Source organism: Lycorma delicatula, chromosome 4 (assembly GCF_047948215.1).
Source record: "Lycorma delicatula isolate Av1 chromosome 4, ASM4794821v1, whole genome shotgun sequence".
In the NCBI taxonomy this organism is placed as follows: domain Eukaryota; kingdom Metazoa; phylum Arthropoda; class Insecta; order Hemiptera; family Fulgoridae; genus Lycorma; species Lycorma delicatula.
In genome coordinates, this window is record NC_134458.1 from 162464360 (window position 1) to 162491407 (window position 27048).

Below are 27048 nucleotides of genomic sequence, written 5' to 3' on the forward strand. Positions count from 1 at the left end.
TTTTAAGGGTATACGTTTAGGAAAAGTTTTTTTTCATGAAAAAAGTTTTTCCCGACTATTGCTCTAATACTGCTGCAGTAACACAGCGCTAAAAATTGAAAGTATAGCGAATGGCCAAAATGTGTATCGAGGGTTTCGCATTTATCAACGTTTCAAGACCCCCTAGTCCAAAAAAACATACGGAAATTTATAGAAATTTCCGGAATGTGTAACACTTACATACGAATATCGATCGGGCTAATAGTATTTCGACTAACACCGGACTGGCTGGACATAAATTCAACATTATTTCTAAACAATTTTTATTCATATTTTGAAAACCCGTCAGCAAAATCAAATTTTGACACCAATATTTGACTATTTATTTATATTCCAGCCTTGGCCTAATTTTAAATCCTATCGGACAAGGGTCAACACGGTACCCGTAGGTGTTTTTTAGTAAATTATGTATTTTACAGCTTTGTTGTATTTGTAACCCGATAAACTTTTAAGCCCCAAAAAGCAAGGGAGCTGAACGTGAGCCTTAGTTGAAATAAACTTTTTTTTAAACTAATTTTCAAAATTAAAAATTCAATTGTAACTCGTATTAATGTAACTGAAATAGATTTTGATTTTTGTAATAATACTCTAAACGCAGTATTAACAAAAACATTTTTTCAAGGGTGTCAACCGGGATCCAAAATATTTTACTACGAATGTTTTTCTAAATTATAATTTTAATCAAGACATAATTTTTAAGGTGAAAATGCAATTTTATCAGAGTCAAATCGGACCCAAATTTTTTTACTGATATTTGATCTTTTTAGGAATTGTATTTTAAATATTTGCATAATTAATTCATAAATATTAAAAACGAGTGCCATATTTGAAAAATAAATTGTAAAGTTAAAGCTGGGAAAGTTATAAAGTTACAAAGTTAGCCTTTTTGTCAGCTCTTTCAATAACAAAAAAATAATACATGAAGCTTAAATTTTATTCAGTCTTTTTTACCATATTAATTAGAAAGGCCTACAAATTATAAAACATAGAAGGTAAAGTCTATTGAATGAAATATTTCAAAACTGGATGAATATTACTTAAACCTAAAATAATTTATAATGGTAATTTTGGAAAAAAACATTTGTTATGTTATGATTTAATGATGTAAATAAAATATTACAAAATATTAAAGGATACATTCACAAAAACAAAAAGATAATACAACAAAGGTATTCAATGTAATGACAACTGAAGTTTGTTTTTTCTGTTTGAACATTAAATTGCTGACAAATAAGTATCCAAGATAAATAGGTTAGCCGATTCAAAATCGTCATGGATCCAATGAAACAAGTAAATTTAATGGAGGAGATGCGGTTTATTTAAGAGGTTTAGAATTCACAACCGGTCTTAATTCTATAAAAATTATTATACTTGCTCAATTCATAACAGTCGTACATCCTGAATTCCAACCTATTTAGTCGAGGTAAAGTAATCGCACTATACAATACTTAAATCAGTCTTTCACTTTCGCTAACGTTCTCTTTTCTTCTCGCTTATTTCTTTCATCTCTTTCTTTCTCGTTACCTTTCCCAATCGTTCTTACTGTTATCCACACCCGTGTCAACCATCATTTTTTTCAAATCGTATTTGCTCAACATTCTAAACTAAATAATGAAAAACAAGTTTACCATCGGCATACTCCGTACATTGATTATAAAAGTCGTAAATTTTTATTTTATAAATAATTCATTTCATTCCACTCGTTACGTGATTAATTTTAATATAACAAACGTTATATATAATAGGACTGCTATGTAAACAGAATGCTTCCTGAAATCTATATATATATATTTACTTTTATTTTTTAACATTCTATTATCGTTACTGTGCAAAATTTTTTTTCAGTTTTATAATTTTTTTTTAACCGTAATAGATATTTCAGAGATTTATTTTCATGATGTAATCATTCAAGACAGCCTGTTGCTATCTGGGAATCTGTATGAGCTTAGACTACCGTATAATAAAAAAATCGGATTAAAAAATAGGATTTTCTAAATCTTAAATGATCCGACATGGAAAATTTTGTAACTTTTGATCTGAGATAGCATGTATCTAGTGTATTAGTGAATGTTGTAGGCTTTACTTGTTACTCGTTTATATAAATCCGATCCGTGGTAAAATTCTAAAAATTTTACGAAAAATAAAATAAAATTTAAAAATACAATAAAATTTAAAAATACAAAATCATCTTAAAAAAAAATCTCGTTTAAATTTAATTTTGTTTAAACAAAATTTAATAAAATTTTGTTTAAATTTCAACCTTTAAACATCAGCACAAATTAAAATCAACTACAAACAACTTAAGAGATTTCAAAAATCTTTTACAGTTTTTAAACGTTTACACTTTTTTCATTTTATTTGAAATTCCTTTACTGTACATGACTTACAGGAATACAAGATTAAAAAACTATTTTTCACAATAAATTTTCCAACTTATTTTCTTGAATTTTCGCGTAAAAATGTTTGTTGTCAAATGTCGTCATTTAAAGTATCATTATGGTGTAGCTATCCAATAATAAGCGAACAAAGACGAATGAAAGTAACTTATTACGTTTTAATAAAAATAAATAAAAATTGTGAATTATCCAAAAATCAAAATAACTAAGTAAATATTATGAGATTAACTCGTACATTCTTACTAACTATACAGATATACAACCAATTTTAACCTTAAAAATTACATTAAAAAAAGTAAAAGAAAAACAAAACACAACTACAAAACACAAAAAACAGAATACATACATGCATAATATTTACTAAAAGATTAACTGTAAAATTATGCACACTGTAAAAGCTACAAAAAAAATAAAACAAATTAAAATAACGACTTTAAAATAAAAAAATCTGAAAAGTTCACAAATTCTAGGGCAGAAGAGCAGAGAAAGCCGTAATAAATCTTAACAAAAAAAATTTCGCGAAGGAGAGGCAAGTTGTTGTGACTCTTAGTCGTCGGGTCGAGACTTTAAAGAGTCCTGTTTGACTTATTCGTAGTAGAAAGATTGCTGGTAGAAATGCAAGGATCGGGAAATCTGACTCGAGGAACATATAATTTAAAAGAGGGTATAGTGTAGCGAGTTAATTACGTCGAGAACTGGGCAGATTATATAGAGAATTCCTCATTTTATAGCCGATTAAGAAAAATTTTAAATGTTTGAAAGAAAATGTTAAGTCTATACCGGGATTGTGATAATCAAAACATTTTATCATCCAAATAGGTACATCTGATCCTGAATAAAAGGTGCTCATAGGTAGAAGAAAATTGTCAAGTATGACTAGCGACTGAAAATACTGTACAGTACCGTAGGAGCACCACTAGTAAATCGTTTCTAAGAAATTGACAGGCAAGAAACACAAGAAAACATTTTTTCGTTATTCGTCCAGTATTGGCAGGATTCCAACCAAACGTTTGAGACCTACTTGGGATTATCCTCTGTTGCATGTTACCAAAATCATTAAATCAGACAACGCAGTAGTAAAATATTATGCGTGAATCTAATAATATATACATATATAAATATACGGAATGAATTGAGAAAATCTGCTCCTTTTTGAAGGCGTTTAAAAATCTTCTATGAAGACAAGTTAATTATTCATTTAAAAAAATTATCCTCTTTTCAGGGATATCTCATCCACGAAAATCAGTAAAAAATCATGTCATGATCAGTAAAAAAAGATCAGAAAATGATACTTATTTTTTTCTTCCCTTTTTAAAGGAGAATGTTTTATAAAGGAACGAAAGCGCACCATTTAAAGAGTAACTGTATGGAAAATTAAAAAAGTTAGACAGTTTTTTTTAATTTTAATTATGAAGCGAATTATAAAGTTTCAAATACACGGGCAAGGATAGTATGACTATTTAATGCGACACAAGCCGCATAGTACAACGTATAATAACATATAAACTGTACATGTTAAAAGTGCAAGGTTTTCTTCGGTAATATTTAAACAAGCGCATAATTTGTAATAGAACTATGAATTAAATTCTGTAGACGTATCCTAATTTTATAACAATTATAATACCGGTATAATTATAACAATTTTGTTTTCTGCCCTAATAATTATTAATTGTATTCGTAAAAAGACAACTGTCAAAATAATATGTTCCCATAACCTTGATTCGTGTAAAAAATATTTAAAAAATACTATACTATAAATTTAGGTGGAGCATAAGTACTGTACGATCCGGTGTATTATTACAGAAATTATAATCGGTTGTGTACATAAATAATAGAACATGGATACAATGAGTACATAATATATTTGCAAATTAAAAAAGTTATAATACAGAATCAATGTAATGAAGGTCGTTTAAATTATAATAATTATTTATTATATTGTCTTTATCACTATATCGGTGTTATAATAATAATCGTAATGATGGGAAGGAAGACAAATACATATGTTTGTTTAACGATATAATAATACACATTATAACATAAGAAAATACAACTTCGATTATAGAGTACGATCGTACATACAAAATATGTTGAACTTAAGCTTCACTGTAATTTAATGCATTTAAATCACACATCACACTAAAATATGTAAGCTTCTTAGAAAATATTTTTTTTTGCACTTCTGAAAGTAATCATTTTACTAACTAATAATTGTATATATAAGGAGGGATGTCTCGCGAAGAAATGTAAAAAAATTCAAGACTTGTTCAAGTGAAAATGATAAAATTTTCCTGTTATTATTATCATCGTATATTTAAGTTTTATTTTCATTTTACTCTATTATCGCGCTCTATTGTTTTTTCTGTTCCTTTAATCCTTTCGCCCTTTATAAATTAAAAAAAAAATGGGTTAGTTTACATCCTTGGCACACGCTTTTCCTTTCTGTTGCTTAAATTTAGTCGTTTTCTATTAGTTGAAGTAAAAAGTTCCGGGTCTCGCACACAGATGGTGGTAATACGCTTAACTTTTCGACGGTGTCGCATGAGTCCATTCTTCATTAGTTTACTACAAGAGTTTCAAATCGTTGCTAACTAGTAGAATAGTATTTATAGTCCGTCAAAGTGGACAAAATTATGGTGTTTTTTTGGAAAATGGAAAAATTGGGATATTCGTATATTGATTAAATACTATTTCTGAAAAAGCAAAGTAAATTAAAGAAGAGCTTCTCCATTAAATACACGGGTCGCAGAGTTTTCACGGGTCGAACACGCACTAACGATGATGAACCACGCTGTGGAAGCCCTTCTGAAGTGACTGCACCAGAAATGTTACAAAAAGTAGAATCGTTTTGGTAGATGGTCAGTGAACTAGTTAGAAGAATCTGTAGGATATCAACAGAACGCGTGCGAAATATTTTGCACGAACATTTGGGCATGAACAAGCCGTGCGCTAGACGGGTGCCGCGTTTTCTCACGCCCGATCAAAAACAGTGCCGAATAAACATTTCAAGCGATTTCGGCGCAATCCAGAGGAATTTTACGTTTGTGACGACAAAACAGCAGCAGTCAAAACAATGGGTTGAAAAAAGTTTACCTGCTCAAAAAAAAGCGAAAACGACGTTATCACAAAGTTACGGCAACTTTATTTTGGAGTGCATGTGGATAATTTTCATTGATTATCTTAAAAAAGTTGATTATTTTAACTTAAATTGCTCCCACACCCTCTGTATTTACCTGATTTGGCTCATGATCACTTGTTTCCTAATGTAAAAAAATGGCTTGGATGGAAGAGATTTTCGACCAGTAATGAAGTTATTGCCGCCGTATATGGTTATTTTAAGGAATTGGATAAACAGCATAAACTGTTTCGATGGATAGCATAAGCACTCTTGTGGAAAGCTGGGCTAAGTGTGTACTTAACGGTGACTATGTTAAAAACTAAATCAAAATGTACCCAGAAAAATGTTTTCATCCAGGTCCGGAAATTTTCACCCCGCCCTTTTTTTTAGGAAGAAAAAAGCAACTCTTCTTCCTAAATCGCAATATTCTTTACATTTCAATATTATTTTTCTTAAAATTTTAAACATTTTACTCCATTATCAAACCCTGTTTCAACCGACCTTTATAAATTAATCTTAGAGCCAAAATAACATCTTTGGAATTCTAATTTTGCCGAAGTAATCTTCTTGATCTACTCTACGATAAATTATTTTAGTAATCTGGAGGTATAAGATATTTACAGCGAGTTAGTTTTCACTTCTTTCTTTTGTTTTGTTTTTTTTGATACGGTAAAAATTAAACTCTTTAAATCAGAGGGTATTTTTCCGATCTCATGAAATGTTCACACCGAATCGCATAACTACTTCCGCAAGTAATTCTATTTAAACTTCCCTTTCGTAATTTCACTTTCGCTTATGTTTTACAACTATACCGGTTACGAAGTTATGTTTACTTAACTTACAAAATACGCATTTAGCTTTATTATAGTTTTTTTAAGAAATAATTTTATTCCGGTAACCAACGACGATTACTTATAAGAGGTGCAGAGAAGCGAGGAATTACATCACAGTTATTTATATGACAAGCCAATAACATTATTTTATTATATATATATATATATATAATATTTCATTTTATAATTTCAATTTAATTATATATTTATTTTGTTTCAGATTCGTTTAATTTCATCCACGATTAAGAGTGTACGGAATATTTTTCTATTTTACATAACGTGAGTGAATTTTTTGTTTACTTAATTTAAAAATACATTTTTAACAAACCTAAAAGTAGTTTAATCGTTAAAAAAATACATGATACATATATATTTGTAAAAATAAATTTACCAATTTGCTTAATGATTAATTTTCTCCCCCCCCCCCTCCTACAATTATGTTTACCAACTGTCATATTTATAAAATGAACTATATTGCTGCTACAATAACACTGGTCAACATGATTTTTGTCTCACGAGTACCAATAGGTGTACTTTATGCAGTTTTTTATTTTTTTATATATTTTAAAACGTTTTTTTATCCATTTGTCCATTGTCAAGTAAAAGCTCCTAGAACATTAACTCAAACATTACTCCATTAGGAAAAAACTACATTTTGGATGTAGAGTCGGGGACAAAACAAGGGCCTGGGCCCCACATATCTCTAATGGTTATTGTGTTGTAGGCTTCTCACTCATTGAAAAATGGCACACGCAACATGCAATTTGAAATCCTTATGATTTCGAGGAACCCAAAGATCCCTCAAAATCAAAACTTACAGTGGTGTATACCCTAACATGCAGTCTGCAATGATACCATCAGAATTAATGAATAAATTTTCAGAGAAATGTACTACTATTTAAAACCAATGATTACCGGTACCTTAATCATTTATTGATTAAATCTTAAATTATCGAAATAAAAGAGGATTACAAATGAAAATAAGAAAATACGAAATTCGATAATTATAGAAATTAATATTTAACAATTCTTTACCGGGAAAAAATAGAAAAATTATAAACATTAAACATTTATTTATTATGTCGTCACTTTTACCTTCAAAGAAAAATTGTAATTTCCTATTAGCCACTTAAAAAACGTAACTATTATTTATCCTAATACCGATTGTCAACATTATTTTTCAATTCGGTTTCATATATTAAAATTAAATCTTAAAAGAAAACGAAACTCTGTAACTATTTTCAAACTGTTATAAAGCACGTTTTCTAATAAGAGAATTATTTTTATTAAAATTTTTATGTCCGATCACCTAGAAAACCTAAATATCAACAGCTCGACCATGATCACACGGTCACAGCTCTATTAGCGGCCTGAATGCCAAATTTCTAGTACCTCTCGCAATTACACTCCGTATAATTGTGTAAAATCTGCAACATATACTGTTTTGTAACATGACAACGTGTATCGACCAACTTTTCATTCCGGTGAACAATAAAAGACCGCTAATATGACTTCCACATTTTTTTCGACTGGTAAAACAAACAGGTGAAATGAATTTTAAATATATAAATTTAATTCTCATTTCCGAGGAAACCCATATCCTATTCTTGCGAGTGCTAGACATATCGGTGTTATGTTGAAAAACACGAAAAAATCTAATACGTTATTTTGCGTACAAACTGGTAATCTTTTCGAATTTTTAAATAGAATAAATCTATAAAAATACATTTTTGAGATATTAAATTGAAATCTTGCAATGTATGCATAAAACAAATATTGCTTTTCGGATAAAATAATGTTAACTCGTATCTTTGGTTACAAGGAATTATTATCTGGATGGTTTTGTCAGTCTTTCTCTGACAAAATGTAGTTTCCTAATGATATCTTATCCTAATTTATTGTGTTCTCAGAGAACTTTTATTCTCACCTTATGGTTGGTTAGAAAACAAGGATTATGATTGGTTTGACTTTACTGCCTTATCAGTAACTGTCAGTTTCTTAATTAGTGGACTTATGGTCAATCTTTTTCGTATATTTGATTAGTTATTAAAATAGAGTATTCTTTCTGAAACTGAAGTGTGTAATACCTGCGATACGCATGGTTGAATGGGCATTGTGGTTGGTTTATTTATCAGCATTGGTAAGGGAAAATTATGGCGTGTTTGGTTCATTTAGCATTGATTATAATCAGTGGCAGATAATAGAAAAAATATTTTACCCCTAATCCAATTTAAATTACCCTAACCCAATTATGTTAATTGTATATTTGTTTTTTTATATAATAAAATTGTATATTTTATTGTATATTATATATTTTCTCGAGAATGAGTGATTAAAATCTTATTTGTTTTAATTTTATTGTAATCTATATTTGAAAAGTATAATTATCTCTAATGCAATCAGCATAATAGATTTCTGTCTTAATAATTTAACTTTTTTATATTTGTTTGCGTTAGAATTCAGTTTAATGAGATCTAAAAATTATTTTTTATCTCTAACGAAATGTTTTTAAATTTATTTTGTTATTGTTTAATATCTTTTATAGTTTTATTGGACATATTTAGTTAATTAAAAATTCTCGGCAGTACTAAATTATCATCGTACTAAAAGTATCATATTACAGGATGTAATTTTTTTTCAGTGCGCCGATTTATTTAATCGTTGGTGTACCGGTAACATTGATTTTCGATATACTCCGATTCTGCTGCTAAGATACAGTTTACTTGACTGCATATATTTTTACTACGCAGATTAAATAGTTTATACTCTTATTTTAAATAAGGTTCTAAATTCAAATCCCGGTCAGACGTGGAATTCATTCACAAAATATTATTGTATTTGAAAAGATGGACAGATAATCGCATTTTTTTCATTAAGGAGAACATCTTTATATTTATACACTATTTAGTGCCGGTAAGCGAGAAAAAGGAATATGGAGCGTTTTGGAGACTTTCGAAATGGATTTTTTCGTGCCGACTTCAAAATTAATTAGGAATAGGTAAAAATAACAACTTCCATAATTAAAAGAATCTAAGAAAAACAAGTATTTAGGTATGGACATATTAAACGGATGAGTGCAAAGACGTGGTCAAAAAGGTTGTTAGACTGTTATTGCCCTAGGGCAAGAAGGAAAAAAGGTAGGCCCGGAAAGACGTGGTGAGGGGTGCACAGGGCGATGAGTGGTAATGTGAAGGGTGACAGGATGGTGATAGAGATGCGGGATGCGGACCAATCTGTAGGAACCCCGCTCAAAGTAAAGTAGAGTAGTTATAATGTTACTTTTATTACAACTAAATAATATAAATATTTGTAACTTTCGAGTTATTATAATAGTTACAAATATGTCCGTAAAAATAAAACGTACAAAAAAAACAGTTAAAAAAACAAGCGATGTCCATCTAAATTTACAAACTTTTCGATTACCATACTTATTACCCGTACTTATTTAGAAATTTAAATATTGTCCGAAATATTATTTAAAATGATTACTGATTCTGTGTGCAATTTCTTACGAGATGAATTCCAAAAAAAAAATTCCGGGATATTTTTATTTTATATAAGCCGATCTCCGTGGCGAAGCGGTAGCGGCGTCTCGGCCTTTCATCTGAAGATCCCGGGTTCGGATCCGTCAGGCGTGGCTTTTATCATACGCTACAAAGATTAAATTTCCAAATCTGACTAACAAGGTTCAAGCTTATTTGGGGATATCATAAATTTAAAAAAAATTGTTAAAAGTAACAATAATGTCACTGCGCATATGGATAATTATTGTATCTATATTATTGGAGCTCATAAAATCTTGTATTGTTTATAATCATAACGAAAAGTTACAGTAGAGTAGGAGGTTACAATTCGTAGTTTTGTTCCGTGGAAGAATAACTCGTCAGAAACCTATGATTGCAATAAGTTTTTCTCAAGCCATCAGTCATTCAATAGATTTCATAATATTCTCCGCTTCTTTCAGTTTGTGCTAATCTTTTAACCTCAAAATATTTACAGCCTGTCAACTCTCCATACATTTTCCTATCTTTCTCTCCCTCTACAGTTTTTACCTAATACACGTCTCCCTATCTCCGAATTAAATTAAAAACTTTAATTAGATTTAAAAAATCTTTTAATCTTAAAGAAAAAACTCTGGATGTTTTACAAAAATTCACCGGTTTAGAGTCAGTGTCTTTACAAAAGTCTGACGTAAAATTTTCTCTCCTCTAATATACACCTAAATCCTCATTTAGAATTTTATAGATTCACCTTTTTTTTCAATATCCTCCTGTAACATTAAATTTTAAACGGCTTTACTCTTTTCCTTTCTGTTTTTCCTATTGTCCATGTTTCACTAAGATAAAGCACTAAAAAGTTTCTAATTCTTAAATATACATCGGATTCCAGCAGATTTCTTATCTGCACGGATATCTTATGGCCGGTCTGCTCTTGATGTAAAAATTACATTTTCTTTTAATTTTATTATCATAATCCTTTTAGTCGTGATATATGCTTACCTTTCTTATTTAATTTCGATCTGAATGTCTCTTCTAGTAATAAGTCCATTCTTTCCAGTATTCCTTCTCGACTTCGACTCATTTTGGTTTTTGCCAAAAGAACATCATCGGAAAATCTTTTTAATTATTCCTCTGATATATACTCGACTTAATATACGTACGGTTGATTTTCTGTATCGCTCCTTTTATGTAAAAGTTGAAAAGTAAGGGTCTGATATTTTCGTCACATTTTGTGAAGCAGAATTTATCTTTCTTCATTTTCTATATTTAAAACAGCTTCCTAATTCTTGTACAGGTTGTAGAAAACACTTTTCATTCTACATTAACAAATGCTTTCTCAGAGTTAAAAAAATGATATTTATCCTTTTTTTTTTAAAACTTGTTTTGTCTAAAATTAATTTTTTTTAAATTAATTTTCTATTAACTTTCTATTAACTTTAATTTTAATTAACTTTTAATAAATTTTAATTCAAAGTTATTAAGAACAGAAGAAGCGATTTTGACTGTATATAAAAATCATTACTGTTTTATTCATTTTTAAATCCTTTAAAGCTCTGAGATTCAGATGATTAGTCTGATATATCCTTAACGTTTTCTTTTTCCTTCTATAATACTTTATCTGACAATTATCTGATTTTTTCCATAATACATGCAACTTTTATATTTATTATAATTCATTCATAATATACCTTAAACGATCCATTAGACAGCAGTTATTTAAAGATTCGTAGAAAAATCTTTAAAAAACCTGTCAAAAAATGTTTGTTTTGAAAATAATTCGGAATAAACTACGCGTGGTGTTGTTAAAAATACGTTTTTACACAAAATGACAGCGAGGTTTATATTAACACACGCTATTTAATGACATACTGTATCGCACAATACGATGTTATTATGCTCTAGTTCACGGCCAATGTCGAAAGCAAATTACTTTGTCCTTTAAAATAAAATGAAAATAAAAATGTTTATAGTTTAAAATAATAATATAACAAAGCCGTTAGGATATTTATTTACTTTCAACGCTGAAGATATATATATATATTTCACTATTTACTTTCACTGAACACTAACCGTTCATTTTAATACCTAAATACATCACGTTCTTCTATAATATATATAACCATTTTATTACAAAGAAATCATGTAGCAAGCAAGCAAGTTTAATGTTTAACATTCTAATAATAAGTTTAGGTTATGTTGAATCAAACCTATATAAAATTATACAGTAAAATATTTCACAATATAAATAACAATAATATAAAACTATAAGTTTCACTTTCCATTTTAGGTTATCATTAACTCAGTTTTGTATCCGAAATGAAATAAATTTTTATACTTTTCTTTTTTTTATATAAACGTGAAAAATATGATAGCTACGATATGGTGAATCTTAAATTAACTGTGTAGGATTGAGATAACGAGTGTGCGAGGGCGCGTACATGCATATAAAAAATAAAGCAAACTTTTTCAAAAAATAAGAAAACCAGTTCTATTATTAATCTATTCGAACAAGATAAATTGTTACGAACATAAAAATCTTATCTTGACTTTCTTAATAATAGATAGATTCTTTTAATTTAAGATTCTAAGAGCCAATTTAATTCACGGACGAATGAATTCAAATTCAAATAAAGATGAGAAAATTACAAGTTTAAAAGCATTAAAATCTGATACGATAATATTATACGGGAAAAAAATGCTGTCAAAACTGAAATTGAAGTCTTTTCTTAGAGATTATGGAATTTCATAAAAACATAATCGTATCGTAGAGCTGAATCATCTAGGTTCGTATTTCGAGACGCCCCCGTTCAAGCACAAGGCACTAAGAGCGCAGTAACTTCGAGAATATATTATACCCTTAAAACAGATCCTACGGATTTTGATTTTTTGCTTCTGGTAAAAACCATAATATCCAGTGTGGATAGAAGAATGGAAAAAAGGAATGTACCCGCAGACAGAACACGAAACGAGACTAAAAGATCCAACACCCCACAGGCTTCTTCCACAAGATTTGCGTCCAATCACAACCCTTGGGAGATTTTTTCGCAGTATTTTTTATATTTCCGCTAGGATTATCATAATTGATGAGTGTTGTTTCTGCCATTCGTAGCATTGTCACTCTGACATTCGTACTCTAATGCCCTTATTTTTATCACTCTAATGATAGTGGTTTTTAGATCTTTATTCAAAGATCGGTGGACACATTTACATGCATCATTCCCGATCGACTATAGTGCGTAGACCGCTTTAAATACAATCAACGGATTGTTTTTTTCTCCAGGTACAGAAGAACGAACCGAGGTTTTGCTTCTATAAGGAAATTATTCGTTCGTGCCTAAAATCATGTAGCATTTGGAATTATTAGGCCGAACTATATTAGACCTTTTGTCAGAAAAAATTCATATTAACATATGTAATTCTGCCTCTTAAAATTTAGAAGTAAATAAAAATAAAGAAATATGAATTTCTTAGTTAAATGACTGAAATTAAAAAAAAACTGCAAGGATGTTACTGAATTTTTCTATTTTTCTAACATTTTCAAACAGCTTAAAATTTAATCCTACCACGGTGATGAAATTGAATTCTATATTACTTTTTCGATTTTACTTAAGAATTATTACAGACCCTAGAATCAGTAAAAACTATCAAAAATCGTACAAAACACCTAAAGGGACACTTAAGCTTGGATTTTAGGATCTACTTTTTTTAAATTTTTTTAAAATTTATTCTCAGTGGTACAGATTAAAAAATTTTCACCATAATATAGTCTCATTTAATTTCAATTATATACCTCAAGTCTAAAAACATTATGTTCTGATGTATATATCAAACTAATATTTATTCTAAAAGATTTTCTTCTCCATTTTACAATTATCTATATCGGTCAGAAGGAATGTAGTTTCAAACAGATACAATGAACAAATTGAAAGCGCTTCATACGAGTACTGACACCTACTTGCCTAATCATAGGCAAGTAAAACATAGCTGACGTCAGGAGAACAGAACGGCTGAAAGTTTTTTTTAAATTTGGTTCGATTTACGATTTCAAAAATTTATACCTTTGAAAAAATGTATAAATTCTAATTTTTATCTGTGGATGTTTTAAGATTTTTATAATATATTTCCAAAACGTTTTACTAAAAACTAAATATAACATAAATTCTATGTTGAATTTTTGCCCCAATCCGATGAAGTAATTTTAGAAAGTATAAAAACAATTATTTTTTTTAGGATGTATTTATTTTTTATGTATTTTAGGATGTTATAGAATAATAGGTCAGGCGGTCCCCGATATCACATTTTATTAGCTTTCTTCTAAATCATAAACAAATTTTATAATACAGTGCGAAATTAAATGCTTCCTTATACAACAAATAAAATCATACAAATAAAATCATGAAATATTGCCAGAACCTTTAGAAATATTCTGCAGAAATTCCTTTAGTAAATTTTTATATGCAATTATTATTAATTATTCCAATCGATTATTCTATAATCGATTCGACCGATTTTAAGTAATAATAATAAAGGCATTAATATTTAAAAACCTTATATTAATATTAACCTTACTTCATATTAATATTAATATGAAGTAAAAATTTGTCAAGAACGAAGCTGCGAAAAGTTATGTTACCTTATGTGAAGGCTTTTTTAAACTTCTTTAAACAAGGAAGAATGTTTTTCCTGTCCCCGCTTTTTCCTTATGTCACTCGTGACAATTTGAAAAAAACAAATATATTTCATTATCATTCCATCGCTCGTTGTTGTTAAATAAAGATAAAAAAAAAAAATCAAAACAGAAATGGTAAGAAAATTGCATAGTATTTTTTTTAAATCGGGACACGTATTGAAGTCGTATTCATTCGATAACGAACACACGAATAATTAATTTTCTTTTTGAGGAAATAATCAGAAATGTCATAAGCTGCACTGAATTTACAATTATTTTTTTATTAATATATAATTTAATATATTATTTAATATAAGTATCGTAATGAAAATATTTTTGTTTCCCAACCTATTTCACATCAATTTAACACAAACGCGGATTTATATTATTTTTCTTAATTTAAGAATTACACTCGATTAACAGCATCGGTACGTGCGTAAAAACAATTTTATAGTCTGTATTATGAGTTGTCATATATCCATGACGATAAATATGTCACACACTCAAGTGATAAATTACTTTTTTCATGATCCAATTTTGGTGAATACTTTTTTAAAATCATACAAAATGAATAACGAAAAAAAGAATAAAAAAAGGAAACCAAGGTTTGTTCCGCTACTAAATAATGTTGTAATAAAATAGCAAACACATTATTTATTATTAAATTATTATTTTTATTACAGTTTAGTTTAAAGACAATATTATTTTCTATTAATACGATACACCTACTTGTTCTTTCTGCATCACTAATTTTGTCGTTTAATAATATATTACGTTCAAAGTCAAATCAATATTTTATAAAGAATTTCGAAAATATGCAACACAATTGTTTGTTACAAAAAAATGTGTAAAAAAACATATTAGATGCACATGAATGAGCCCTTACTTAAATAAAATAATTAAGAATTCTGATCGAACAGATTTTGTATTATTTAATTATTTTAAAAGCAAAAAGGCCAAATAAACTTACACGATTATTGTTTACAAACATGTCAATATCATAAACGTGTCGGTACTATAAATAAATAGTATATATTTATTTATAAATAGAATTTATTTATTTATATATTTATAATAAATATAGGTATACTATATTAAACGAATCGCGTGAAGAATGGATAGCTTGCTAATGTATAGATTAGATGGGTAGCTTGCTACCCTCCCCAGAATTTACTCGGATGGATTAAAAGAAACTGTGGTAAAATCATGATCAGAGAAGCAACAGATAGATAAAAATTAATTTTAAAATAAAAAATAGAATCAGATAAAATCCTTACTAATAATTAAATACCTGGAATAATTGCTACAAATCAATCCAGGAAGTTTTCATCATTTGTTACAAAGAGAAGAAATAAATTTTTATATTAAGAGATGATATATAAATCAGAATGTTTGTGTTGATTTGAATCGATGTTTGTTTATAATTCAAAAAGCCGATCCGAATGATTTTTTTTTTAACGCTACATTTATAAAATGAGAAGTGATTATCTCCGGGCCCACACGGACGGCATTTTCATCCCACACTCTGATCCCGTGCGGTACTCCCTTGAGTACCGCGCGAGAGAAAAAAGCTGACTACACAGTTGTAGGACTTTCCTGGAACGCGGCTTTAGCCGCGTGACGTTGTTTCTGATATGCGGTTTACACATACAAAAGTAACTTAATTATTAACTTAATAATAACTTAACTTAATTCAATTATTCTAACTAAAGCGCGCGCGCATACCGTATTTAATTCGCGCGAGTGTGGCGATACTAGCCGTGGCGGTCGTCACCAACTAATGTAATTTCACATCTTGCATAGAAGCAGAAACAGAATAGAAAATTAACTGAGCACATATCATTCGAACATGTTACAAGATATAGTTTTTAAGTGTTTAAAAACGTATCGTAAGAGCGATAGAAAAATCCTTTAATTTTATTTTAAAGAAATCGACGAGAAAGTTTTTAAACTGATCAGTCGGAATTCAATAAAGAAAATTTGAATAGGAAGCATTATCTTGTACGCCGAAGTATAGTGCTTGACATGTAAACAGCTGTTACCTAATTTCATAAGAGGTGCATTATTTTTTTTTTTAGCAAAGATTCTTCTTATAAAGGTAAATCGATGGATATCTGTGTTACACATAATTAATGGTCAATGTTGAACATTCGTTCTAAAATTTTAAAGGAACCAAAAGATATTTCAAAATTCAGATGTGATTAAACCTTGATATTTATTAAACAGTTTGACTTGACGCAAAGGAAATAAATTTGATCGGTCCACGTGAATTTACTGTAAAATAAAATACCAAAAATGGCAACAGAAAGAGACAGTTCACAAATGAAAAAGTTAATTTCTGGAAAGTTTCAGAATTAATTAAATTTTCAGATATTAACACGTGTTTTTTAATAAAATATTTGTATTACACAAATAAATAAATTGTTAACAATTATTATTTTTATTATATACATTTACTACTATCGGATATTACTTGATTAACACCCGCGTAAACTGTGTCTATCCTAGTGGAGGAATCCTCAACCTACATTTTTCAACTTAAGGGAGAAATATTCAATTTATTGATCTCTTGATTACTTAGTTTACTAAATTAGAAAAAAGTTAAATTTCAAATTTCCATCTGTGGTGAAAGAGTGAGTGACGAAATTTCAGTGTTTACATATTAAAAATAACTTCTGTTGAGGTCAGGATACAATTATTTACATACTGAAAAAATGATTTCACCGGAGAATATCGACATTTGCCAGATATCAGTCTTTCACGGTAACAGAATCATTAAAAAAACACAAAACATACAATCTAACTTCTATAACTCCTATATAATTGGAGCAATGAACTGAAATAAAATATCCTGATATCGTTCTGCATTAATGGTGTACTCGAAAAAAAATAGGACCGATTATTTTCTTCCGAGTAAATTGACAAACGAATTTTGTTACGGAATACACGTTTAATTTTTAGGTGATCGATCGGTAATGCGGTGATCCTGGGAAAACAAATATTTATCAGATCTCAGGAGCAAAATTTTTTCACCCCGTGTCGCTGTCCTTCAGCGGAATACATCCGATGTTACTTTCTAATTATCCAACATTTTCCCTTATCTTCGATTCCATCCCTACGTTTACTGTTCCGTCCTAAGGATGTAAAAACCTTAGAGTTACTGCTTTCCTGATATTTAACAGGCTTGAAGGGGCCGCTTTCTTACAGGTGAATCTGAAAGATTTTCTATCCTACCTAGCGGGTAAACAAAAGAGCTATCTGGGAATAAGCGAAGCCGGACCTCCTAATTCTCATAGAAAAGGAATTCTGTCTTAACCCGGTTTAAGGCGTTCTATGTGCGGTTATATTGGAAATTTTAACAGATGACTTCTTGAATAAAAGCCAAACAAAGTAATTTTTAAACTAACATGCAATAATTATTATAACAGGAAATGTTGTAATACGTAATAATTACCGTATTACGAAATAAAAGAGCAACGAACTTACTAATGAATAATGTTCAAAATTTACTGAAATAATCCAAATATAATGTAAAAATAATGTTTATTTTTCTTATTATACATAAAAATGTTTAAAATATCAAAGTGCATTATACGATATGCCTGTATACTGTCTGTTCTGACATACTGTAAGATAAACAGAACGATACACTCACTTCCCTGGGAAAGTTAAACTATAACAACATAAAAGCAAAAAAATGTTGTACTACATTTAATCCGACTAAACAGCTAAATAGTTATTTTTATACTGTTATTTCGTGTGACTTTTCTCTTACTTTTACATACATTTCTATGTATCTTAAGTATTATTTGTTCATAATAATTATTATTACCATTATTATTGTTATACTAGAAAAAAACCAGTAAAGTAAATCCGAATAAAAAAACTTAGTACTAGACAAAGCACAATTACATGTCGAAACAGTAACGTAATTGGAAATGTTTTTTAAGCCGGGCAAGAAGCGGTTTTTAGATGATTGTTACAATTAGATAAAACGCTGCGTTACATACCTTAGTATTTATTTACCTTAGTATTTTGCCGACGAAACTTTATCGTATATAAAATCCCGTTAGACACTGTTATTAATTGTAATTTTCGACCGGTGCCTAGATTTATAGAGCACGCTGCTCGTTTTATGACTGTTTAACCGTACCCAAAATACAAGCAGATTTTCCGATACCTCGGGCGAATATTATTTATGACATCGGAACACGATTTACACAGACGATAACAACTTATCGTGTAGTTTCGCGTCTCGACCTATCTTGCCAAAGGTGGCCATTATCGGGCTAGATTTCAGGTTCCACGTAGCAAAGCGGATGTTCGAGACCGCGCCAGATCCAAAAGTTCGGGCGATCTTACTCGGTTTCGGTCGGACCGGCTACCACGTCGTTATGGCGATATGCAGATAAGACCGGTTGTACTAAGGTTTTAGCTGATTACATTTAATAGTAAGCCGGTAATTATGTCACCATCAGGGCTTAGCTATGGTAGCAAGACCCAGTAAACCCCATTATAGATAGGTGTGAGCCTGGTAATACTTATATTGCTGTATCGTGTCCAAGGGGTTTTTGTAACTGTGCCCAATCATTATCAATTGGAGTCTTGTCAGTTGACCAGACCCTGTGTAGGCGTAGCATTGCATGCGTGTATAAAATAAATGATGCACACTTACGATTGTAAAACATAAAAGTATCAGATCTTTCCTTTTTTTAAATTAATACCTCCAGGAGAAATTCTTAGAAGTATATTTAATCTAAGTTACAAAATTCATTTGAATAAATTAAGTGGAATTAAACAATACGACACGGCATAAATGAAGTTATTTTAATCAAATCTAATTTAAAAGCGGAAACGTAATTTAACTGTTCACATCTCTACTACAAAATTATCTCTTTCAGTCAGAAAAGGATTTTTACTTCGCTTCGGGCTATTATTTATATTCAAATAGTCGTTTATTTCTTACTTCGTTTAGTTTTGCTTTATTGGTAGTTAAACTAAAAGAAGAAATTCATTTTCTACGTATCGTCAAAAATGACTACAGTTATACTTTACTACGGTTTTCGCCCACTGATCATGTTCAATAGGTTAATTTATCACAGCTAGTTTGGCTTCGTTTTCGAAAAAAGAAACCTTCTTTTCTACGTCATCATCGCCCTTGATGATCACATTATTTCTTCCAAAGTTGTCTGTAAAAATTCACAAACGTCTACCTAGATAGCTTGGCTGACAATGCTCGGACGTCTAACCTAAATGAAAATTTTACAGTTTAGTGAAATACTTCCTTACGTCATCATATCTAAAAACGGGTGAAGCTATTTTAAAAAGCCTAAACTGCTGCAAGGATAAACAATACCATTCTTCAATAGCTCAAGATGCTTTCTGAACATCAAACAACTATCTCGAATCCTTTAAGAATCCAAGATACTTTTTATATCTCTTACTTGGAAAATACAAGAACACTTAAAAAATCTAAAAAAATCGTCGATCAATAATATATTTTCCTAGCTCGGGTAAAACCATTTTTAACTCCCGAAGAATTGTAAGCGGCACTTACCGCGGAGTAGTAACTCGGGGAACATCAAACTATCCGACCTTTCGATGGATTGTTTTTCTCGTGCTCTTGTTTTATAAAGAAAGGAAATCCTTTCTTAAAATCATACGCGATCGAATTACGAAATTTAACTGATTAACCTAGTTTAATTCCTTTTTTTTAATCTAAATAAAACAAATTTAAAGTTATAATATTTTATTATAGTAAAAGATTACAAATGTTAATACAAATTTAATAATAAATAATACAATGTAGTAGTCGAAAACTATAATGGAAACATTCTAATTTAAATTCGCTTAAAATTTATTTTTATTATTATTAAAATATTACAAAATATATTAGCGGTTAAACTGGTATGTGTGCGCGTCTAGGACGTATACTAATTATAATTGCTAACTGAATTAAATTAATATGTCAAACGTGAGATGTTTTATTTGACATCAAATAAATAAATTTGATTCTTTAAATAATTAGATCAAAAACGTTTATTAAATAATTACTTCATATTAGTCTTAAAAAAATTGTTCCTGATGATAACATTGATAATAATTACTTTAATAACGCGCTTTTACTTATATTTATTACGATGTAAATAGGATAAATATAGATCCTTTAAATTTTAAAGTCTATTTCTAATAATTCATAACTCGTATCGGTAATTTTATCATTAAATATAATTTCACTCGAGTAAATGCATAAATAACAAGAAAAACCGGTAGATGTTTATGGTGAAATATAAATAGTTCTGTAAAAGTAAATTATAAATATAAATAATTAAAGGAATAATAAATTTGTATTCCATAATTCAACTAATACAGTCGAATCGGAACCTGTAAAAAGTTCCAGTTATTAGCTTTCGCTTTTCAACTCTTCTTCCACAATTCACTGGCCTGAATTAATGTGAATAATGATTTTCTAAAACAAAAACATTATTATTTCAAATTTTTTTGTCGTTATCATCATCGTGTTTAACTAATTTCACTTACTTACTAATACCTAGACTATTAAAATAAACCTAACTTTCAATAATTTCATTGAACATTTAAAAACCACAATAAAATAGTTTATTATTTTACTTTCTTTTTACCGATCTAAGACTACATTTTTATTTTTTTAAATATGAATGGAAATAGTTTTTCTATAAACAATTCAGCCCTGAAACTTTTAATTTCTTTTTTGAAAAATATATATTAAGAATATCTTAAATATTCTAAATATCTTAACCACTAGACCAAGCTCACTTGGTTAACTCGTAGTCGCAAATCAGTTTTGATTTTCGAAGTCGAAGGTTCTGAGCTTCGAATCCTAGTAAAGTTACTTTTTTATACGGATTTGAATAATAGACAGTAGATATCGATTTACGTTGGTGGTTGGGGTTCAATTAATTATAAATCTACTTCATTTACAAGAATACTTCACTTACATGTCATACATATCATACATATCATCTCATTGGGCCGCGGGGAGGGTTGCTTACTATTCACTAGTTGGAACAGATTAGGAATCAATACCTTCATAGACTACCTATGTTTGTTCATTTAAAATTCAAAAACCGTCCAGAAAAATTAAAATTCTAAGCCGATCTGAATGGCCCTTTTAACCATTATATTACACATAAAAAAAAGGTAGAAATTCAAATAAACGCCTTTATCAGCCGAGCCGTTAGACTTAAACCTGTGTATTTTGCGACCTCATTTAAGAGAATATGATTCTCATATTTATTGATCATTTAGAAAATATACTTATCATTTTGATATTTTATTTCTCGTTATTAAAAAATTATAAAAACATAATTTATATTTCTTATTTTTCTAAGCGACCATTGTGTATATAATGATTAATTCGAGGTTGGTACATAATGTAATTTTTTGGGGGTGGGAACAGAATATGAAAAAAGATCTGCACCCAGATATTATGAGGGTATCAAGATCTAGTAAGTCACCAAGATTCTGAGACTGCTTCCCTGCTGAAATAGACGATGACTCGCTAAAAAATTCATCCCAGACAAAAACAGAAAACTGGCTCAAGGCCAAGAAGACATAGCCTACGAAAAAATTAAAAATAACAATTATCGAAATTTTCTTTTTTTACTTCAAGGACTTCGAAAACTAGAAAATTTAAAAAAAATTAGAAAAATTAAACTAAATACAAGCAGAAGCAGGACTTGTATTAGTCATGTAGCTATGGATGATTTACAGTTAATGTTATCCAACAATTCTTTAACATACATTTAAAATATATACTTCTTAGATCGTTAATAAAATTCTTTCTCGGTTGAAAAAATCCATTCTCTTGAAATTGTCTACTGCAGTATAGTATTTCTCTGTCGGTCAGATAAATAGCAATTTGTAAGCAAAAGTATTCTCTGCGACATGCAAGAATTGATATTAAAAATCCACTTTAGCTGTTTGCAAAGATGTTGAAGATAAAACTTGTGAGAAAGCAAAGACAAAAGGAAGTGTACCCTCTCCGATAATTCCAGGTGAAGGTGGAATATTTATGTTTACTAAGAACAAATGACTTGAAGACTAAGACGCAAGTATGAGGATCTAGAAAAGGTCTCGCAAGCCACTGCAACAGACGAAGATTTCGCTTCATCCTGCTCACAACTGTCTGCATGCTCGAAAGTACAGCTTAGTCGATAAGATGCCTAGATCGGTATCCGATAATAATCGGATGAAAATTTATTGTAAGAATTTATTTTTTAAAGTAAGCGATATCAATCTTACGGGAAAACGGAATATGTATTTTTGAAAAAATTAATATCTTATGATTTCTTATAACTGAAAGATAAACAGAGCTAATATTATGTTGCATAAGATAACAGTATATTATACAGATATCAGTATATTATACAGATATCAGAAATGGGTACATACTCATTCATATGTTAAAAAAGGGGTTTGCTCATTTTCTTGGAAGGATCAAGGGAAACTTTGATAAAACTTTGTTCGTAGATGAGTCACAAAATACAAAGTCGATATTAATAATTAATAGAAGAAATATGTGAATAATGATTAAATATGTGATGCAAAATAAATATAATAACTGAATAAATATCAATTCAGAAAACGAGAAGATTTTTACTGCTTGTAGGAAGTAAAGGTGGGTAGTATTATGATCGCGAAAAATCTGTTTTATGATTTCAACGGAAATATCCATTTTGACCATCCCTGAATACATTTTGACTAGTTTTCGACGTGACGTCTGTACGTAAGTATGTATCTCGCATAACTCAAACGATTATCCGTAGAATGTTCAAATTTTGGATTTAGGACTGTTGTAACCCTTTTGATTGCAATCAACCGGACCTAGTGTCCAAAAAAGCTCAAAATTTAAAAATGTCGATTTTGGACTTTTAATTCAGTAATAAACCCTCATTGAGAGCTTTTATCGATATTATCATAAGTGGTACTTATTTTCTTTGGTTCGAGTTGTAGTCAAATAAAATTTTAATTAATGTAATATTTGGATCTTATAAGAGGAAGGCATAATTTTAATGTATTATGTTAACATAATTTGTAACCTTGTAACATTGTAAAAAAATTTACAATAAATAAAAAAAATATGAAAAAAAATCAGAAGCTATTAACATTTTTACAGAGGTTAATAATTTTATTAATAAATCAATATATTTAAATAAAAAAAAGTTTAAAAAAATATGTGTATAAAAGTGGGATTTGAACCGATGTGTCCATGGTTACGGATCCGACACGTTATCATTTAACACCAAATAACTGCTCGAGCGATAACTACTTGAGCGATGTGAAACAAAATTAATACACATAAACTAATATAAAATGCCGATACGGACACCACAAAAAAAGTGATGTATGTGGTTCCATCACAATGCAATTGTGTATCTGTCTACGTTATTAAAAAATTAGAGGATCTCACTTTCAAATGAAATAAGTTTAAATGAACGGAAATAATGAGAATTTAGGGTTACTTTATTTACTTTTTGATCGGTATATTCAAACCCTCTTCGAAAGGGGGAAAGAAAATCTATTAATTGTATTTCAAATAATTTAATGCTAAGATGTCTAAATTGGAAAGTAATTTATTTATAAAATGTTTTAAAAAAGCAAATTCCTGTATACCTACCACTATGGAAGGTTACAACAAAATTATTCGGTTTTCGGACTTTTGAAATCATAAAATCTAAATGCATGGACACATAACAATTTTTAATTTAGTAAATGTCTGTGTACATGATTCGTATTAATTATGGGCACCAGAAAATAATCTTCCAGGTTATTTTTGTGTCTTAAAACCTCGTTTGACGTCTTGGGGAAGTCGCAAAGATGATACTGCATTTCATATAGAAAACACAATAAGATTTGTATGAAAACAGATACACTGAATTTTATGATTATCTTAAGAGTTTCACACAACACAAACAGTCCTAATTTATGGATTATTTATGAACGATAAAACCTTTTTTTTTTAATTTTAGCTCGCTAGTAAGGGCAGAAAATAACACTCAACGATAAAACCCGTTTAACGTGACTTTCAAAAATTTGTTTTAACCGAATACAACAAAGAATGGATACAGTTAAAGAAAAATGATTATAATCTATAGAGCAACTGCAGGCTAATGCCCAATAATAGTTATTAAATATCGATGACTTTTTCGCGTGGGAAAAACTTTTTCGCACCTGGAACCTCCAGATGAAAGGCATATACTCTAAAACTCCGGCGTGAAAATCGGCAATAATAGTAGTAGGACAAAAACTTACTCGACTTCTTATCTTTTTCCGTTTTATCAAAATAATGTATCCCTAAATAAAGATACAAATATAGGTGAATAACTTTGCTTAGCGTATGATAAATGACATTTTTTCTCTGTAAAGTGCGATATGTCAGACCGGTGATACGCCAGTATCGATGCAATACTGTAATATCGATGAATATGCTAGTATAGATTTTTTTAAACTAGTTTTCTCGTTTATTCGTAAATTTCATTTTGAAAAAGCGACTTAATCTATTTCTTGTATTAATGAAATAATTCAAACGTATATTGAAAATAATCATTTATTGTCGAATAATTTATTCCGATCGATAATACATTATATACCTGGAAGAACAGGTGGTTGATATGCTATTCCACGAACAAAAAAGAAACTGTCTCAATATTTACAAATTTGACTGGGAAACGGTAAAGCCTTATTGCCCAGCATTCATAAAATACATAGTTGTAAATAAGGTAAAAATTAAATACCATAATTATCTAAAGTGTAGTCACATGAAATAATGTTAAGGTAAATTCATTAAGAAACTAAAATGTAACTCGAAATAATTCACGATTCAGGTTTTAATGAAAATTACTTGAACGATACATAAGCTTATTCCTGCGATAACCTTTCTTTAAAACTGTAACTCGAGTAAAATATTTTTAGAATGCAAATTAGGTTCAGAGTGGATCGCCCCAAAAAATATTCAAGACACAGGTATATAAAGGGTATATATAAAGAGTGGACCCTTTCGGGAAACGATTAGATTTAAGGTAGAATTGCACATCGGAAACTATTACGATATTTTCACTATTCGTTCCTTTGCGAATCCATCATCTCCACTCTTCACATTCCTGGATGATTAAGAGTACGAGCTAATAAATTAATCACGACATCTTCACACGTAACATTTTGGAGACTGTGTCGATACAACTGTTACTTCCCAACCGGTTAGTGATCACGCTTTGCGGTTACCGAGGAATTCAGGATGTGCGTTGCACATCCTGAATTAGTAGAGCTGAACTAGAGAATTAAAAGGCTGAACTAGAAGACGAAATAAGTAACTATTGTATAAAGTAGAAATATCTTTTTTCCTACGATTTAATAGATTCCAATAAAGTTTTAATTAAATTATGTCTACTAGTTTTTAAGCTTAGCTGGAATATCTAGATGTTCTAATAAAGATTAAAATATCTCTCTTTATTTAAGTTATCAATGATGAAGGAAGAAATGGCAACGACCGTAAATAACCCCTACTCATTTACTCATATCAACACATGTTTAGTTACAATTGAACAGTCTTAATTTATGCATTTCAAAATAATAAAAATATTGTGTAATATTGTATAAATTATTATAAAAAAGGTAAAATAATTAACAAAAAAAAGCTTTCGATACATTTAAACGGGTACAAAAACGTCTTTAAATAAAAAAAATATGACAATGAACTAAAGGGAATAATTCTCCAAGGATTTTGGTCTCCCAAGATCATCATATAAATTAATTCCAGCGAATCTAAATCAGCTATTAATTGGAGGGAAAAAAATCAGGAAATTATTGATAAAGTATAATAAGGTATGTGAGGTCAGTTATGAAAGGAATAGTTCTACAAAGGAAGGTCAGTAAAGTATCTGAATATAAGAAACTGTATACACGATAATCCTTGCCTTCAACTAGTCGGTAAAAAAATTAAACAAATATAGAATTTATAACACACATTTTAAAAAATAAATTTAATACTTTAACTAATAAATAATTTTTTATTAAATACTAAGTTTCATTTAAGTAACATACAAATTACAAGACAAAAATCTCTCGCAGGCGAATGTTTGTCTATTAATGTTGTTTTTTTTAGGTTTTATAAATAAACTAAAAAAAACCCCAGTAACATTAATAGACAGAAATATATATATATATGAAAAATTCAAAAACAAGTAGTGTCGTTACTAAGCTAGTCATTACATATATGAATAAAAAAATATAAATAATTTTAGAAATTGATAGAATAACTATTCTTTTTATTTACACCTTAAAATAGGAAAATATTTCGGCTTAGGGCAAGCATTTTGTAGAATAACAAATTAAGAAAAAGGATTCACCGACAAGGTAAATAGGCAAAACTGACAAAGGCAAAAACTGAATAGGGAAAAATAATAAGCTTCTCGTAAAATTTACTTTCTTATTATGAATTTAGATATATAATCAA

General features: G+C 29.3%; 1 protein-coding gene across 2 annotated transcripts in view; it reads left to right on the top strand.

Moving 5' to 3' along the window:
• The window catches only part of LOC142324040 (uncharacterized), a 359533-nt gene that overhangs the window by 287601 nt on the left and 44884 nt on the right, over positions 1-27048 (top strand). Inside the window, exon 3 of one of the 2 annotated variants that reach the window (XM_075364631.1) lies at positions 6607-6665. The exons of the other annotated variant lie outside the window; for it this stretch is intronic. The gene's annotated coding sequence lies outside the window, so the exon portion shown is untranslated. The remainder of the gene's footprint in view (positions 1-6606; positions 6666-27048) is intronic. 2 annotated transcript variants of the gene reach the window in all.